The 19,169-nt window shown below is 34.6% G+C and overlaps 1 long non-coding RNA gene across 2 annotated transcripts in view; it reads left to right on the forward strand.

Annotated features, from left to right (window-relative positions):
* Positions 1 to 19,169, forward strand: part of LOC144287955 (uncharacterized) — a 245,867-nt gene that overhangs the window by 187,186 nt on the left and 39,512 nt on the right. For both annotated transcript variants that reach the window (XR_013355833.1, XR_013355832.1), the window contains 2 exons: positions 1,198 to 1,771; positions 7,525 to 7,587. This is a non-coding gene — a long non-coding RNA (uncharacterized LOC144287955). The remainder of the gene's footprint in view (positions 1 to 1,197; positions 1,772 to 7,524; positions 7,588 to 19,169) is intronic.

Consider the following 19,169-nt stretch of genomic DNA (forward strand, 5'->3'; position numbering starts at 1 on the left):
GATCCTGGAGACCCGGGATCAAATCCCACATTGGGCTCCCGGTGCATGGAGCCTGCTTCTCCCTCTGCCTGTGTCTCTGCCTCTCTCTCTCTCTGTGACTATCATAAATAAATAAAAATTTAAAAAATTAAAAAAAAGGATAATATTTGCTAGTATCATCAAACTCATACTCTAGCTATAACCATGGCAAAATATGTTAACACACATAAATTTAACATACACACACACACACACACACAACATATACACTTACTAAAGCATTCACATAAATAAGTAAAGGTCAGGATCTTTATGGTTTTAGAATGTCTGCATACTCTGCAGAGATTATTATCTTTAAATATATTCTCGAAATATCTCTTTTGAAATGCATAGGTGAACTAATTGTGATTGACAGAAACCAAATCTCTCCAAAAGTTTCCATTATCTCTTTCTTCCTTGACAATAGAATGCCACTTTTTTTTTTCAGCTGGGCTCATAAACCTTTTATATGAAGACAATACAATATGTCCCAGTCTTATTTGTAGCTGAGTATAGACAATAACTGTGGGATTTGATTTGAGCAGGTACGTTGAAGAGACATCAAATAAGTGTTTTTATAATGAGAAGAATGGTGGAGTTTCCCCCTCCTTTTCTCTTTCCTACTGTGTAGAATACAGAGCTGGAGTAGGAGCATCCCTCCTGGACTGCATGCTGACTGAGAGGCTCACCGAGAGATAATGTCCTAGGTCCCTGATGCTTGCACCCCATATCAGCTATGGACCAACTCCTATCTAGAGATAGAAATAAATTGCTTTTTTTCTAAGTCAATTTATTTTTTTAAGATTTTATTTATTTATTCATGAGAGACAGAGAGAGAGAGAGAGAGAGGCAGAGACACAGCCAGAGGGAGAAGCAGGCTCCAAGCAGGGAGCGCGATGTGGGACTTGATCCTGGGTCTCCAGGATCACACCCTGGGCCATAGGCAGGTGCTAAACCACTGAGCCACCCAGGGATCCCCTCTAAGTCAATTTATTTTAGGTTTTCTGTCACTCACATTGTCTAATATTGACAGGGAGAGTGACGACTCTTTTGTTGTTACAGACAAAATTATTTTTTAATTAGACAATTAGAATTCTTTGAATTACATTGCCTTTTGTAAAATTTTCTAATCCCACATTTTCATTCATTAAAACCTCATATCTATTTGGTTTTTCCTAGGTTTAGAAAGCTTCAAAGAGTGTAACTCCTACTCTGGAAACAAACAAAGCCAGATGGAACAAAAACCATAACTTTTCTTGGAACTATAAAAGAACTGAATTTGTAGGACAGCCAAATAGCCTGAAATATAAGGAGAGATAGATATCTCCAAATAGAGATATGATATGAACACTGGCTTACCAGTGGCAGAGCATAAGAGGAAGAGACTCTGAAGAATATAAAAATAACCAAAAAAATAATTTAAATTAATGGCTAATGTATGGGTAAGCACGACAGCCACAGAAATCCTACTGTAGAACAGTAAGAGATATCTGGAACATCTCCAAATATTTGGAAATTAAACAATATAGTCATAAAAATCAAAGGCCAAAGAAAGTCACACAGTAAATGGGAAAATATTTTTGAATTGAAATAAAATTAAATGCAACATATCAAAATTTGTGGGATACAGCTAAAGCAACACTCAGAGCAAAGTTAGAGGTCTTAATCAATGACCTAATTTTCTACCCTTAGAAGGCAAGGAAAAGAAGAGCAAAGTATGCCCAAAGCAAGTGGAAGAAAGGAAATAATGAAGGTAAGAGAAGAACTCAATGAATTGAGGCAGAAAAACAATGGAGAAAATTAATAAAGTCAATAGCTGATAATTTTTTAAAAAACAGCTTTATTGAGGGATAATTGATACATAATAAACTGTTCGCAATTAACAGATATAATTATAAGCTTTGGCATATGTATATATCTGTGAAACCTTTACCACAATCAAAGTAATGAGCATACCTATCACTCCTAGCATGTTTTGTGCCCCATCTTGCTCTCAATCCCCTACATCTATAGGAAATCATTGATCCTCTTTCTGTCACTATAGACTTGTTTGCATTGTCCAGAATTTCATGTGAATAGACTAATACAGTATATGCTCCCTTTATTGTTTGTCTGGGTTTGGTCTGACTTCTTCCACTCCACATATTATTAGGAGGTTCATTCATATTGTTGTGTTTTAGTTCCTTTGTTCCTATTACTGACAAACTGCTATCAACATCCATGTAAGTTTTGTTTGTATATATACATTTCTTTATCTTGGGCAGATACTAGGAGATAAATTACTGCATCATATCCTAGAAGTATGTTTGACTTTTTAAGTAACTTCCAAGATTTAAATAATTTTTAAGCAATTTTGATTTTTTCAGTAATTTCCAAGTGGTTTATCATCTTTCATTCCCAAAGTATGAGAGTTTCAGTGACTCCACATTTTCACAAACATTTAGTATGATCAATCTTATTAATTGTAAGCATTCTAATGGAGATATAATAGTATCAGATCTGATTTACCTTATACTTTCATAATGACTAATAGCATGATGTGGGAAGGGTGCCCTTCTCTGAGCTGTTTTCATGTGCTTATTTGCCATCAGTATATTTTTTTGGTGAGATGTCTGTTCAAATCTTTGCCCTTTTCAAATTAGGTTTTTCTCTTATTACTGTTGAGTTTTGAGATTTCTTTACTTTGGGTAAAGGCCTTTATCAAGGATGTGATGTACAGACCATTTCCCTGAGTCTGTAGCTTATCCTTTAATTCTTTAGATGAGATATTTTAAAGAATAATAGCTCTGAATTTTGATGAAGCCCAACTGACTCATTTATTTTTAAAGTTTTTGCTTTTGGTGTCATATATTCATTTACATCATAGTTAATGAGGAAATCTCTAAAATTGTACCATCTTTTTTTTCCTCTGAGCTTTAAACATATAAACATATGTTATATGTTTAACATATGTTAAAATAAACATATCTGTAGGAAGAACTTCCTACACTTTTATAGCAAGTCCTATGATCAACCTCCTTAATCTCACTAGAGTCTCTTAGCCATTCTAATACTATGCTTTTCTTAACTGGTATCTTCTTTCCCCCTATCATATTCTAACCAAGCAAATCTCAAATATTACCAAACCAAACTCCAACCTTCCAATAAAATACCTTGCTTAAAGCAAACCTGGTATAATCCTTCCACCTAAAAACTGCCCTCCTCCACCCAGATTGCTTAAAGTCTGAACTTGAACCTTCTAGTATTAAATATGAACCCTCCAAAAACTGTAATTCTCTCTGGAAGAGGATATTGTGGATTGTCACATTTCACATGCATTCCATACTTCTAGAATAATTATATTTATTGAAAAGTCTGGACTGTTAAAAAATTCCTGAGAATCTGGATTGTAGGTTATAGTTAAAATTGTCCATGTATATACATCCATTTGATACTTGGAAGATTAGAAATGAAGTGGATGCCATTCCCTTGCTGCTGTTTATGCCGGCATTACAAGTCTTGGAGGAGTGATCAAGAAACAGTTGTGAGAATGCCCGGACTCAACAACCTTGCAGCATCTAGCCATCAGCTTTATGACGAGGGCAGCTGTATTAATTGTTTCAGCCAGAAATCATTTTCATGTGGACTATTAAGCACTGTTTGGGTGATAATATGTGCTTGTGCAACAGAGGATAATGACAGTTTCTTGATCTCTGCATTGTAGTTAAAATACAATGGTTGTTTTTACATTCAAGCCCATTAAAAGTAGACTCAATTCACTTTCTTCATCTCTCCATTTTGCTTACACCTAATTTTGTATGATAAATTATAATTATATGCCTCAGCAAGCCTTTATTTACTGCAGGTTTTATATCAGAAGTAGGGGCAGACACTGATTATCTTTCCTGATTGAATGTGTGGACAGTGAAGAACAATCCTGGTACTACTGGAAAATGAGCTACTGGTAGTCTATGGCACACAGTGGCAAAACTTTATTAAATTAATCAACTGGCCACCTGGAATAAAATGCCTTTAAAGACAAAATTTTGGCATACCTAGTAACCGCTTCAACAGATGATTAGGAGGAATAAGGGACGCAAATACTTTTGTCTTCTGACTGCATAGGAGAGTTTCAAGAAAAAATGGCAAGCTCAGGGTTTTATAATTTTGACTCAAGATGAGATCAAAGCAGCTTCTGTGACTGCCCCAGAATAACTTCTCACTTCACCAGTCTTATAGGTCTAAAATCAGGTGTGAAGTCTTGACTTTACAAATTGCTGAATTCCCATATTCGTGGAAATCTTCCTGGGTCTCTCTCTTTCTTTCTTTCTTTCTTTCTTTCTTTCTTTCTTTCTTTCTTTCTTTCTTTCTTTCTTCTTTCTGTCTTTCTTTCTTTCTTCTTTCTTTCTTTCTTTCTTTTTTCTTTCTTTCTTCTTTCTTTCTTTCTTTCTTTCTTTCTTTCTTTCTTTCTTTCTCTCTTTCCCTCTCCTTTTTTTTCTTTTTTTTCTTTTTTTTTCTTTTTTTTTTTTTGTAAAATTTAGTTATGGCTTGAAAAGGTAATCTATAAGAATTTTGTTTGATGTGAGGGCCCTAAACCCCTAGCACCACTGAGCATTCTTTGCCAGAAAATACAGTCCCTATACTTCTTTCTTATGTGACCAGATATGTCTTACTTAGAAATCCTGAACTAGCTTAAAGTAGCTTTCTTTAAAAAGACTACAAATTCTTCTCACATTGCACCCCAACTCCCATTCATGTATCCAAACATAGAGTTAAAAGCAAAAGCATTACCCAGGGAGATAAGTACAATGTCTGACACAATGGGGAGTAAAGATACAGGCTTCCACATATGGAATAAATAGGTCATAAATATGCAAGACACAGCATGGGGAATATAGTAAGTGGTACTGTAATAGTATTGTATGCTGACAGATGATAGGTATACTTGTAGTGAGCATAATATAATGTATAGAGTTGTCAAATCATTAGATTGTACATCTGAAACTAATGTAACACTGTATGTTGACTATACTAAATCAATCAATTAATCAATCAATTAATCAAGAAAGTTGCAAGATTTTATTCATTTGTATTGACATAAACTGGTAATGAACTCTAAGGATGGAAGAGGAAGGACGAAACATAACTCCAAATTTATATAAAATACTGATCCCAAACTAAGGACTTAACATCTGACCATAAGTAAATGAAGGAGACCTTATGCTTTAGTTCAATTGGTTGACTAAAATGAGATTAAACTTTGGCCGAGACTGAATGAAGCTAAAATGTCACAAGTAAGTAATATAACATAGAGAAAAGAATCTTAAATCTTAGGGAGATAATGTTTGTGCATACTTTTCACATTGAATCTGTTACTCTCCTACTACCACATTTCCCAAAAAGGCTGAGAGGGCAGTTTCTCAAGAAAAGCACAGATGAACTCCAATAAAAAATAAATAAATAAATAAATAAATAAATAAATAAATAAATAAATAAATGGAAAAGCACAGAGGAATAAATACATAGATAAAATGAGGATAAATATCTTTCTAAAGAATCGTACTGGTTCTTCTTAAAGATGAGTTATGAAAGTGAGAGGTGCTGGCATTAAAATGAGTTCCCCAAGTTAAAGCTGATGAAGGACTTTGAAGATAGTAGATCTCTAATACCAGACTCAATCCCTAAGTCATTGGCAGAGTTACCTGAAAGCAAGACCAAAACCAAAATTGTATCCATGTGGAATTTGATGATGTCTAATTGATCGTGATATTCCAGCACTGAAAAATATTGACCCTTCTTGATTTATATATCTGTAAAATCTCTGTCTGGTGAGCAATAAATAAGCTGACCCAAGTTTAACATTATGTAGAGTTACGGCCCTACACTCAATTACACTGAATCCCAGATAAGATCTGGATCATAGATCAATATATCACTAATGAAGAGAAAATGAGACTTTTGAAGAAGGGCCCTGTGACACTGCTGTGAGTATCTGTTAGCTTTTTCCAAAATAGTGTACAAGTATTCACTAAGATAGCAGTATACTGGAGAAAGAGGACAAAATTTAGAGAGTTTTCTATATGCATTTCCTAAGCAAATTCTAACCAGTGAGGAACCAAACATCATTGGGATCTATACCACTGGGAAAAAAGTCACCATGTGGTTTGATTTCAACTTTGTCTTACTACAGAACAAGAGTCCATTCAGTAGTTATGTCTCCGTCTCTGAGTGAAAAATTAGAATACTTGCACATTAATTCTGGGCTCATGGAGTGAGGCTATTATGATGCAAAGGGTAATGTAGGAATCTCTTAGACTATATCTCACTGTTAAAATGCAAGCGCAAAATAGAAAATCACGGAGACTACTGCCAAAGATTTGAAAGATTCAGAGTGAAATTTCTAGTAGATCTCTAAATAACTCCTTTATTGGATTTGTGCCAAAGAGAGATAATACTTGGGAAATAGCAATGGAATATGTTGAAATTATTCAAATGATGACTCTTACCACAGATGATGTTCCAAATGTGGTTTTTAAACTGGAGTAATTTGACATTGCCAGTGGTACCCAATATGATTTATCTACCTAGATTGGTTACTTACTAATCCACTATATCAAGAAGACACCAGAAATGTTTTGTTTCAACCAAGTAACAACTGAAGTACACCTTAACTGTGTTACTTTAGGATTATATCACCTAGTTTATCTCATGCCCATTTATTCTTTGAGTAAGAAGAATTGGATGTGCTACATGCCATGACAAGATACAAGCACATTAGAGAGTAAAAGGTATAAATAGATATTTAGGAAGCTTGTACTTCAATGAATTTTCTAGGTATATTGTAATCTGGTGAAGGTTCAAATAACCCCACCAAGGAAAAACAAAAGTTTTAGTTCCTTGATCGTCTTACCACTTAAAGATAAAATGATTTCTAAGATTCTGGATACTGGAGACAATACATTACATTTTGTTCTGACTCATTCACTGAGTGACTCATAAGGTACCAAAGCAAGAGAAGGCCAGTCCATCTAGGCTACAGAACAATAATGTTTGAAGTAGCTTCTATTTAGAAAAAGAAAAAACTGAAAGTCATTAATAACAATAAGCATTTGTAAAGCTAATTAATATATATGTGTATATATTTATAATTAATTATTTTGAGATATATACAAAGCTTAGTCATTTTACATTTACTATTTCCTGTTGATACAAGATGTACTTTGAATATTGGTTTTATAATTTGTTATATTATAGGATATCAAATAGGAATTTGACCTAGCTAGCAGATAAATAAATATCATATAGAGTTTACATGGTAACTGTAGACCTTTGAGTCTTTCCTATTGTGGGGAAGGTGAGTAAATCTTTCTTTATAAAATAGATGGTTTTATAATGCTGCAGATATGTTGTTACTACTGGTATATTTTAGAAGTAAAAGTATACATGGAAGTGTATGAATGGATATTGAGTATTCAAAGAGATGGTCTGTGGACAGTATTGCCTTTTTTTTTTTTTTTTTTTTTTCAGTTTTTTTCTCTGGAGTGCCTTCCTATACTGAAAAGACATTGTCCGTAAATCAGATTCCACAAAGTAAGTAAATTCTGGTGATATTTTGGTAGATAAAGTCCGTCTTCCTGCTACATTTCAGATTGCAATATGGGTTACAGGGAGGTTTCTGTGGGGAAACATCAGTGATTGGCTTCGGCATTCCCTTATCTGGTAACTGCTTTGTGGGTATTGAAAGGCCATGGCCAGAGCAGTAGCTCCTTTACTTCTGAAGCACAGCTTCAATGACATAGTTTGCTCTAGACATCAGCACCTCCTGGGGCAGTAACATGACACTTACCTCTCTAGTCATTTCAATGAATTTGTGAACTCCTAGTTTCCTGTATCAGATCCTTTCTCTTTAAATGCCTAACATGGATAATATTTCTTTCACTAACCTCATCTCTTCATCTCCAAACTCAATTCTGTCTTCACCTACTCCCTGTGGTTTAACTACTGGATTTTTCCAAAGATACAATATTCTTTCAAGGCTCAAACTTTCGCACATATAATTTTAACTGCCACAATATCTCTCTTTATCATATGGAAAATATCTCGATCTTAAAGCAAATAAAGATTTCTTTTGTGAAGCTTTCCTAGAAAGTGCCATTTGTTCTTTGATGTGCTCATCATTGTTCATACACACCCATATAACATCTATCTATCTAGTACTGTCATTACTTGTTTAAATTGTATTCCCTATATTAAACTTTTTTGAGAAAAAAAAAGATTATACTTTATTAGCTTTGTTGTCTCTGAATATCTCTTAATAGCTCCTGCCCAGCACATAGTAATTATTCTACATTCAGCATTCTCTGTCAATGGGTACCTGAAAAGATATAGTTTCTAACTTTATTGATCAATTTAAACAATTTTATTTATATTTCTTCTTATTATTCTATCTTACTTAGGCAGTTTGGTGTATTACATAGAATGAGGAATTAAAGAATTGAAAGAGGTGCTTCAAATCACAATACATTTCTAATTCCAGTTTGTTCAAATGGCTGGGATACTCTAGGTACTAAGGAGTAGGAGGGGTGCTTGTTTTGAAAATAGAAAGTAATTAAAGCATGTTAGGTTTTGAAGTTATAGGTAGGAGACAATCATTCAGATGGGATAGGTTATCTTTTGCTAAATTCAGTGAGGCTTTTAAGTCCTATTCCACTGAACCCATAGATGACATTTATGGACAACCACAGGAAACGCTGACAGACATATTGTAAAATCTGGACAAGAGCTTCAACTCCATCATGTTTTCAGGTGTGTGAAACAGCACATCTGTAAAGAAAATAAGAGGAACAACATTACATTTAATGGAGACTGCCTGAGAGACCTTAAATGGACTGAGTGCATTTATACAGATAGTATTTGATTTGTTTCTTAGTCAGAAGCTGTTGAGTGCAGATGACCAAGGAGGTCATTTTTTTTTTTTTTTCTTCAAGGTGTCGGAAAGAAAGGTAGTTGGGTCTCTTCCTTTTAGTGAAGTTTTATAGGTCAGGAAATGTGAATCCTAGAAGACTATCTGAGAACAGGAACTGAAGGGACATTTCAAGCAGCAAGCCAAAGTGATCCCAATACCTGAATCAAGTTTTGAAGGCCAAAATACAAAGTCAGTGGAGGGTTTGAGAATCAAGGAGTATTAGAACAAGGACCAGTTAGCCAGTTCACAAAAAAGGCATCATTGGGCATGGACAAAGTAGAGAGTCGGCCATTGATCTCTATTGCAGTTTCACAATGATTGATACATTTACAATAACTGATAAATGTGAACCAGAACTTTGTAGGGACATAACACGTGTAGTGAAAGGAAATGACTTATCTCCCTGGTATTAACATAGGAACAAGAAAGTAACCCCCATAAAAGAAGATCTTGACCAGAATCAATACTGAAATAATTCTCCTGGGATCCCTGGGTGGCGCAGCGGTTTAGCGCCTGCCTCTGGCCCAGGGCGCGATCCTGGAAACCCGGGATCGAATCCCACGTCAGGCTCCCGGTGCATGGAGCCTGCTTCTCCCTCTGCCTATGTCTCTGCCTCTCTCTCTCTCTCTCTGTGTGTGACTATCATGAATAATAAAAATTAAAAAAAAATGAAATAATTCTCCAAAAACTTGCTGTCTAAAGATACATTAAGTGTATAGGATAGTGATAAAAAATATAGCCCATTAAAGTCAGCTCTACCTGCTTTTGAATTCTGCACTTGCTCTTTAAACTTCGTCAAGATATCTCAACATTCCAGTCCTCTGTTTTGTCTTACACAGATTGTACTAATACAAACCCTGGTTGTTTAATGTTGTTAAAAAACAAAATTCTATTGAATAAATTTTACAGGTATTATTGGCTTTAGTCAATGATTCATGAATCATCATCTCATCTAGTGGATAGAAAGGAGCTCAAAGGAGCTATACAAAATGAAGATTTTTGTAGGCAGAAGGGAACAGGATGAAGAAGTTACTAGTAAAAACTCAATTGGTTGTGGCCAGGTAACTTTCATTTAGGGGAGGGTAAGGGAAAGTCAGGTAGATAACCTCACTGGTGATGACCAGGTAATTCCTGACTGACTGGTTTAAGATTCAATTTCTGGGAGAGGATGAAAATGTAATTAAGTCTGTTTGGTGATGTGAGTGCTTAGCATAAGTGATTCTATTTTGGGTGTGTTATCTTATTTTTAACATTGTAAACCAGTTGTATATTAATGTATATTTACAATTCATTCCATGGGTGAGTTCAGATATTTGCAACTATTTGCTTTTGTAACTTTATAATTTTTTTTTAAGTTAATAGAAGTCTATCAGGTGAAATTAAGATGAGGTATTTTATCTGGGTGAAAGCCATCAATTGCCACAAATTCCTGTACCCATGCATGGAAAACCAAGCTAATACTATCTTTTTCTACAAGATAATTCCAAAAACTATTATTGTATTGAGCTGCCCTTTATTACTTGAGGCATTGACCCTCAAATTACCGTACTCTTAATCTACTTAAAACTAAATATTTCTGTCGTAATACAATGTTACATTAGTTACCTTTCATTACATTGTCAGAGAAAATTTAATCCTCATTAAGTCCAGTTGCCATTTCACTTGATGTTTCTTTGAATCATATTTACTCAAGGAAGAAGGCTGTTTCTCCAAGGCCAAGTATTTTCATATTAATTGAGCTTAAGCTGCAACATTAGAAACTCTGAGAGAACAAGAGTCATATAGAAGAAGGTCACTAGTAAATTTAATGTTTGCTCAGACTCAAGATTAGCCAGATTTTTTACTTTAACAAAATGTTACCAGTCAAGAACTACACTGTTGAACTATTACCCAATACCCAATAAAGTAAGTGGATAATCAACCAAATTCATGAAGGGTAATGGCATATTGATTAAGCAGTTCTACAATCTTTCTTTAGATTACACTCACACAGACATCCTGAAAAATCAATGACAAACTGAGAGTCAAATAAAGGAAATCTTTATAGTGCTCCCATTGATTCTAGAAGGGGGTTGAAAGCTTAAAGACCATCAGAGTCCTCAGTAGGATGTTTTGATCCTATCGGAGGAGTGGATCAAAATGCAATTAAAAGAAAAACACATCTTTGAAAAACTGTGTCTTATAGTTAAGGAAATTTAAATATATGTATAAATATCTAATAAATGTATTTCAACATGCATTCAAGTATTTTTTCAAGTCAGTGTGATATTGCAGTATGCACAAAATGCATTCCTTTGGCAAACTTTGGCTACCATACATGTATATTTATATATAATGCATTAAAATATATGCATATAGGTGTATGTATGTGTATACATACACACAAAGAAATGTATATAATATATAAAAAGTCATAATCTATAGTCTCTTCACTCTATCCTATTTACTTAAAAAGAGCTCGCCTTTCAGAGGTCAGATTACAAATATATCACATAGCATTGAATCTAGCTCTAAATACAGCATCATTAATGTTAGTGCTGCAGACAAATATTAATGTTAAATATTACTTTTACAAAATATTTATGCAAACATTAAGGAATATATGTACATACAGAAACACATATATACAAAATCTAAGTTTTAAAGGAAATATAAACATGATTTGACATTTTTTTGGAATACTCCATTTCACTTGAACTAATGTGGGAAAATATGTAGAATGAATTTTCTCCATTTAAATTTGTAAGAAAATAACAATTTTTTCTCAAAAATAATTTTATTTTTTCTCAAGTTTTGAGAAAAAAAATAAATAAGAATAGATAATAACCAAAAGAAAGAAAATATCTAACACAACACTTTTCTGGGGTGAGAAGGACTATCATGTGCTATTGGAATGAGATCATTAGAGCAGGATTGAATTTCCAAAATAATACAAGAGGTGACCTCTGAAGATGGCACCACAATGATCACCCTTATTCAATGTTCCTGCCCCCTTTGGTGTACCTTCCTTCCTAAAGATCTTTCTTGCCAGGCCTGTGCCAAAATACTACGACTGAACACAAAAGCCACCTACAACAAAAATATGGGGAACTTCTACCATTCTCTGTAAAATCATGGGACAACCCTCTGTAAACCTAACAGCCTTTTTCTGCTCCTGGAAACAAGGAGAATTGAGTTTCTCATGAAAATGTGTGATTACGGCACTTGAGTGGCTCAGTTGGTTGGGCGTCTGACTCTTGATTTTGGCTCGGGTCATGATCTGGATCCTGGGATCCAGCCCTATGGTAGGCTCAGTAGGGAATCTGCTTCTCTCCCTCTCTCTCTCCTTCTGCCTCTACCCCTCCCCTCACTTGCATGAGCTACTTCTCTCAAATGAAGAAATGTCTTTAAAAAAAAGAAAATGTGTGATTCAGAGGTGAGCCTTCTTCATCATTTCTTAATATCATCATCATTATTACACTTTTAAAGACAATTCATCACATTAGTAACTGCCTACATGGTCAGTCTCAATTCAAATATAGCTCATAATTTTGGAGATTCAAATACAGTAAGAGTCGCATCATGTCTCTCAAAATCGGTAGTAAAGAGAAAATTCACTGACAAGGAGAACTTTTTTTCAAAACTATTCCAATAAAAATCAGATTATTGCAATAGAGAAGAGATCTTGAATATAAGTTCTCAGAAAAAAAAAAATGGCAAAAGAGATTTTAAGGGCTGGGGTGTGTTAGAAAAGTATTGAAAGATGTTAGGCGGAGACTTTGACCAGTGTTTTGAGGCCACTTGTGTTTGCTAATTGGGGCTTATTAAAGTTAGGCTCCTACCCTCCCAAAGAGACTGGGAGATAGATGCCCTATCTCTCTTGATGAATGCATTTCAAAGGGATGGCTCCTAGATCCTTGAGAAAGACATTCCTGAGGGTTAAAACTAGCAAGAAGCTAGGAAAAGATTTACATCTCAAAGGAGCTGCGAATTTACAATTAAAAGTGTTGTAAAGTAAATGCTCTAACAAAAGGAATTGTCTGGAGCAGACAGTGGAAAAGAAACCTATCTAAAGTTTAGTCAAGAAAGGGCAAGTTAAGGCCTTTGTGGTCACTGGTGTGTTCATGAGATAACAATCTCATTAAGTACACTTGGCTGAGAGTCTACATCAAAATTATAAAGGATTTCCAGTATCTATTGAAAGGAGCTTTGGCAGAGGTAATAGTTCTAGCCTAGCATAGGTAGTACTCTGAAAAGGCTAAAATAAATTGTGTATCGGAGAACAAACTGCAAATCTCCCACATAAAACGAAGTTTTAATATATATATATATTTTAATTTTATTTATTTATTCATGAGAGACACAGAGAGAGAGGCAGAGACACAGGCAAAGGGAGAAGCAGGATCCATGCAGGGAGCCCGATGTGGGACTTGATCCAGGGATTCCAGATAATGCCCTGAGCTGAAGGCAGACGCTCAACTGCTGAGCCACCCAGGTGTCCCTTTTATTTTTTTTTACTGGTTTGATTTCTCATCCCTACCTCCCCCCCATGCTACCCCTATACAGACACACACACACACACACACACACACACACACAGTTTCTGCATACCCGTTTCTTCATTAGACTCTTCACTATAAACTCTGCTTAGGAGTGTGCACTCTAGATGTCAGAGTATACATATAGCAAAAAGCATAATATATACACTAAATATTTAAAACATATATTAGTACCAATGTTGTAGTTTCCTAGTAATGTTCTTTAAATATATATATATATAATATATATATATATATAATATATATGTTTAAATATTTACTTGTTTATTTGGGGGAGGGGCACGGAAACACAGGGCTCCATCTCACAACCCTGAGATAAGGGCTTGGGCTGAAAACAAGAGTCAGATGCTTAACTGACTATGCCACCCAGGCACCCCAGTAATGTTCTCTCTAACCACTAAAGGACATTGGTGAGAACTCCAAGCAACTTTGGACCACAGCATTATAGGGAGAAAATAAAAATATATGAATAATAGTTTATAATTTTTCTAAAGTATAGGAAAAAAAACAAAAAAAAACAAAAACAAATAAAAATAAAATAAAAATAGGCTACTCAAAGCCATATTGGAAAAAAAAACAGAAGAAAGTGGGAAAATAATCATAATCAAGTAAATTAAGGAATTTGCAGGGGATTTTTCCCCCTGAAATTTGCTGGTAATTGAAGGTAATTTTTGTTTTTAATTTTCTTTTACTTAATTAGAAAATTATTGTAATTTGCCAATTCATTTGCAAATTCATTTTTCTTGAGTAAACACAAATTAACTCCACTTTAAGTTGTAAATGGAGTCAGTGAAACAAAAATTACAAAAACTTTGTCATCAACACTGTTTATCAAGTAAGTGTAACAGCTGTCAAAAATGATGTACTTCAACTGTCACCCAAGAATCTGAAAAGAATTATGGCCATGTAGAGAGTCTGTGATGACTGACACGCCATGCTAAGAAGTTGTGAGTATAGCAGGTACCATCTGTGAGAAGCCGTGGCTCACAGACACTAAAGAACATAATCGGCAGCTTATGGAGTAAATGCCACATAAGCTGCTCGCTGAGTGAGCCCCACCTGGACACGGCAGTGAAAAAGGAGAATATTGTCATGTAAAACCCTGTATTGATATAGATCATTTCCTTGAGAAGCTCTTAAATCCTTAGCAGATTCTGAGCTCATCAATCCTAAATTCCAATGAAGTAAGCATCATAGAAGCACATAATCCTCAAAATAATTATTTAGTGATCCAAGAAAGACAATTTTCCAGAGGCCCCCTCTGTTTTATGAATAGTTATGTGATCTTGATAAGGGGATTATTTTTGTTAGAAAAACTCAATCTCCACAGAATTTGGAAACAAAGAGTGCAGAGATTTATCCCATTTTACTATATATATATTTCTGGCAGGTGCTTTAAATCCTTTTTGAACTCTGTGGTAAATAAGTAAAGACAAGATCAGGAATGTGGTTTTATTACATTTAGATGGAAGCCATGGAATTCATATATAAATGATAGAATGAGCCTACCAGACACTCATACTAAGAATAACAATTTTCCTAAATATCTCATTAGTTGATATGCAATGCTGCTTATGTGTCTGATTAGACTTTCTTATATTTTATTTTTCTTCACTGTTAATGTCACTACCATGGTCAAGACCTACTAAGCATCTCATATCCAACAGTTACAGCCTCCAGCATCCCCAAATGCAAGAGCTAAGGTAGCAAGAGTTTTTACCCATCTGTTTACTAATACCAAGATATGAGAATAATGCCTGGATCACAATAGAGTATAAATATATACCTGTCAAAAGAAAGGATGGATGAATGGATGAATAATAAGTAGAATGACCTCCTTACCATTTGTCTTGCTATTTCACAACTTACTCTGTACCTAAACTAGTCTATTCACTGAATTCACATCACACATCGTTTTTCTTGAAGTAATTCTCTTTATCATTTTATTTCTCTTTATAAGAATGCCCCTCCTGGGGGGGCACCCTGGGTGGCTCAGCGGTTTAGTGCCGCCTTCTGCCCAGGGCGTGATCCTGGAGACCTGGTATCGAGTCCCACGTCGGGCTCCCTGCATGGAGCCTGCTTCTCCCTCTGCCTATGTCTCTGCCTCTCTCTCTCTCTCTCTCTCTCTCTCCCTCTCTCTCTGTGTCTCTCATGAATAAATAAATAAAATCTTTAAAAAAAGAATGCCCCCCCAAAATCATCTATATGGGAAAATTTAATCCAACCTACAAGATGAAAACAGGAAGTCCAAATAAACCACAATACCTTCTTACACTATAGCCTTCAAGTACACCTTTCTCCTGCCAGCTTTATTTCAACTTATAATTGTTTCTCCAAATAATTCCAAATAGTAATTTAGCATATTTAATTGCTAGGTATAGACTATATGCTTATTAAAATAAATTACATTAAAAACCAAGAAAAATCTATTTTTCATATAACACCAAAAACTCACATTAATAAATGACCTTTATTAGCATATAAAGATCATTAGCTTATGTGGACATACAGATGAGGCTTTTAAATAGAAAAGTGCAAAAAAAGAAAAAGGAGGGAGAAAAATGGATACAAAATATACTTTTAAGGTTATATTTTTATTTTCATTTAGTGAAAGTTGCCAAATTTAATTTTTCTTGGAAGTAAACAAATAAATACTGTGACACTGAATGGAAATTGGATGAATTGTTAAAAATATAGCCATTTTCGGGATGCCTGGGTGGCTCAGTGGTTGAGTGCCTTTGGCTCAGGTCATGATCCTGGGGTCCTGGGATTTGAGTCCTGTATCAGGCTCCCTTCATGGAGCCTGCTTCTCCCTCTTCCTATGTCTCTGCCTCTCTTTGTGTGTCTCTCATGAATAAATAAATAAAAATATTTTTAAAATAATTAAATATAAACATTTCATCACAATTAGGTACATTCATTCCTAAGAGTCTCTATAAATCAAAGAAAAAAAGTTTCTTCAGTCACTATGATTTCCAAATTATGTCTTCCAAATATGTCTTCATATTAGACTTTTTTATTCAATAACAAGAAGCATATGAAATGGACAAAATACATATATTTTTAGTTTCCCTCCACTCAACTTTTTATCTTCTGTGAAAATCTCTAATACCCATGATTGCCTTTGTTTCTATGACTGTTGATTGCTCTTCTATGAATGGAAGGATGGATGGATGGATAGATAGGTGGGTGAACGGATAAATGTATATTGCTCACCGTAATTCTACTACAGATTCTGTTATTTCTAAATAATTTGTACAGTAGTTGGCTGTATTAATGATTATTTCCAAAAACAGCTCAATTTTTTGTTGCTTAATTTTATCATTGAGAATATCTGTCATTGCTTCTATCTATAACAGCATCTAGACAATATATAATCTGAAGATCATTCTCTCCTCCTTCAGAATTTTGTAAAAACCTCTACTACCTTCAGATAATATATTGATATGTGAATCTGAAACTCAGCTCAAGCAAAAACATTTAAAATGGCAAAAAAATTGCCAACAAACTAGATAAGGTGATGATGCGAATACAGAATATATATAGATTTGAAAATAACCATAAAGTATAAAAGTAAGGAACTTAATTTTTCTTCACTCAATAACACCTATTATTATAAGCAAATTGGGTCTATATGGTGATCAAAAGGACCTTATAAAGAAGGCAGAGAGAACAACTTCAAATTTTCTCTCTTTCTGGGCTTTTTTCAGAAGTTACATATATTTTATTCAGCAAATATATCTGTTATGAAATGTTCCCTAACTGAATACACCCAATCTGGTCAGGTCATATAATATAAACTCACTGAAAAAATAAAATGAAACCCTAGATATATAAAATGAAGTAGTTTTCTTGTTGTTGTTTTTTTAAAGATTTTATTTAGTCATTCATGAGAGACACAGAGAGAGAGGCAGAGACATAGGCAGAGGTAGGCTCCCTGCGGGGAGCCTGATGTAGGACTTTACCCCTGGACCCCAGGATCACAGCCTGAGCCAATGGTGGACGCTCAACCACTGAGCCACCCAGGCATCTCAGATAAGTAGTTTTCAAACTACATGCAAGCACCAAACTAGTGGTCTTTCTGCCAACAAGTCTTTATTGCATAGGGTTAAGGAATCACTTTTGACTTCAGCGAGGAAAAGGGCATGATTGATTGGTCATATCTGTCCCTGGTACAAAATGGGAGTCATATGTATTGTATATTTACTGGCTCTGTGCCAGGAAGTAGTATGTATAAACCAAACATGCTCATCCAAAGGTATCGCATAATAGAATTTTCTCCCAATTTCTCTTTTTGTCCAATTATTATTATTCTTTTAAATTTAAGACGTAGTAAATTCTCATGCTGTAGTTACAAGAGGACCAATAAAGACAGCACACAGAGGGAAGTATTCACTATTAAATAAGAAAAAATGATTGATTTGGTGGGGCACTTGGGTGGCTCAGTCAGTTAAGTGTCTGCCTTTGGCTCAGGTCATGATCCTGGGGTCCTGATATCCAGCCCCACATCAGGCTTCCTGCTCAGCAAGGGATCTGCATCTCCCTGTCCCTTTGTCCCTCCCTCTCTGCGCATGCTCTGTCTCTGGCTTTCTCTGTCATAAATAAATAAATAAATAAATAAATAAATAAATAAATAAATAAATCTTAAAGGAAAAGGAATCTATTTGGTACATCACCAAATAAATTTGCACTTATGAACCTCTGACTCCCCAAATTATTCTTTCATACTATTGCTAAAATATTTTGTATCCTTTATGAAGTATAGTTTTCTGGATTTTCTTTCATGAGAAAGAACAATTTGCATGGATAGTGAGATAATAACAGTGATGTCCTTCCATTAATTTTTCACAGCTTGAAGGGGGGTAAAGACAAACCATAAGTATAGCAAAAACAATAAGCAAACAGCTGATGTGGCAAGACTTCTTTTCAAAGCTTTGGTCAAAAAGCAAATAGCTTGTTAATAAGTATGTAGTAGCATGCAGAAGAACTGTCAGAGATTCTTTTTAACCTGGGTGTCCAACTAAATTAACTGGATAAAACTTAAGAACCATAGGAAAACTCAGAGTAGTAGAAATTTTGCCATGATTATTTCCATTAATTATTTTTTTAAATTTTTGGATATGAAATTATCTGCTTGTTTATTATAATAGAGTTCTAAAAGATCAAAATTAAAATGATGATATGTCTGTCAAATGGACCTATCCAAATGTATAATGTCCAATATCTACTTTTTTTTAAGGAGCTTAGGGAAAAAGGCCAATTCTTATCCACTTGTAGGTAAAATGAATCAGTTGGCCCAATTTCTTGTTAATGATTTTGGAATATAAAAGAGAAAAGAGTAAATTTTCTATATAAGACATTGTTGAGTGGAATATCACCTGCCTATGATATAATACAATACTAATGAAGTCAGATTATTTGACTTTAATTTTGAGGTTCCATCCCTAATTGTGTGATCTCTGATAATAATTTAACCTCTTTGAGGTCACTTTTTTTTTCTATTGACTTCTCTCCTAGCATTATTGTAAAGATTTGAAAAATGCAATGAAGATGAAGACACACTGTAAATTGCAAAGCACTTACCAGTGTAAGAAATCATTATAACTGTTCCATTTCAGTTAAAATTGTGTGCTAAGGAATGGAAAAAAATAAATAGAACGTTTTGATAT

Source organism: Canis aureus, chromosome 17 (genome assembly GCF_053574225.1).
Source record: "Canis aureus isolate CA01 chromosome 17, VMU_Caureus_v.1.0, whole genome shotgun sequence".
Lineage (NCBI taxonomy): Eukaryota > Metazoa > Chordata > Mammalia > Carnivora > Canidae > Canis > Canis aureus.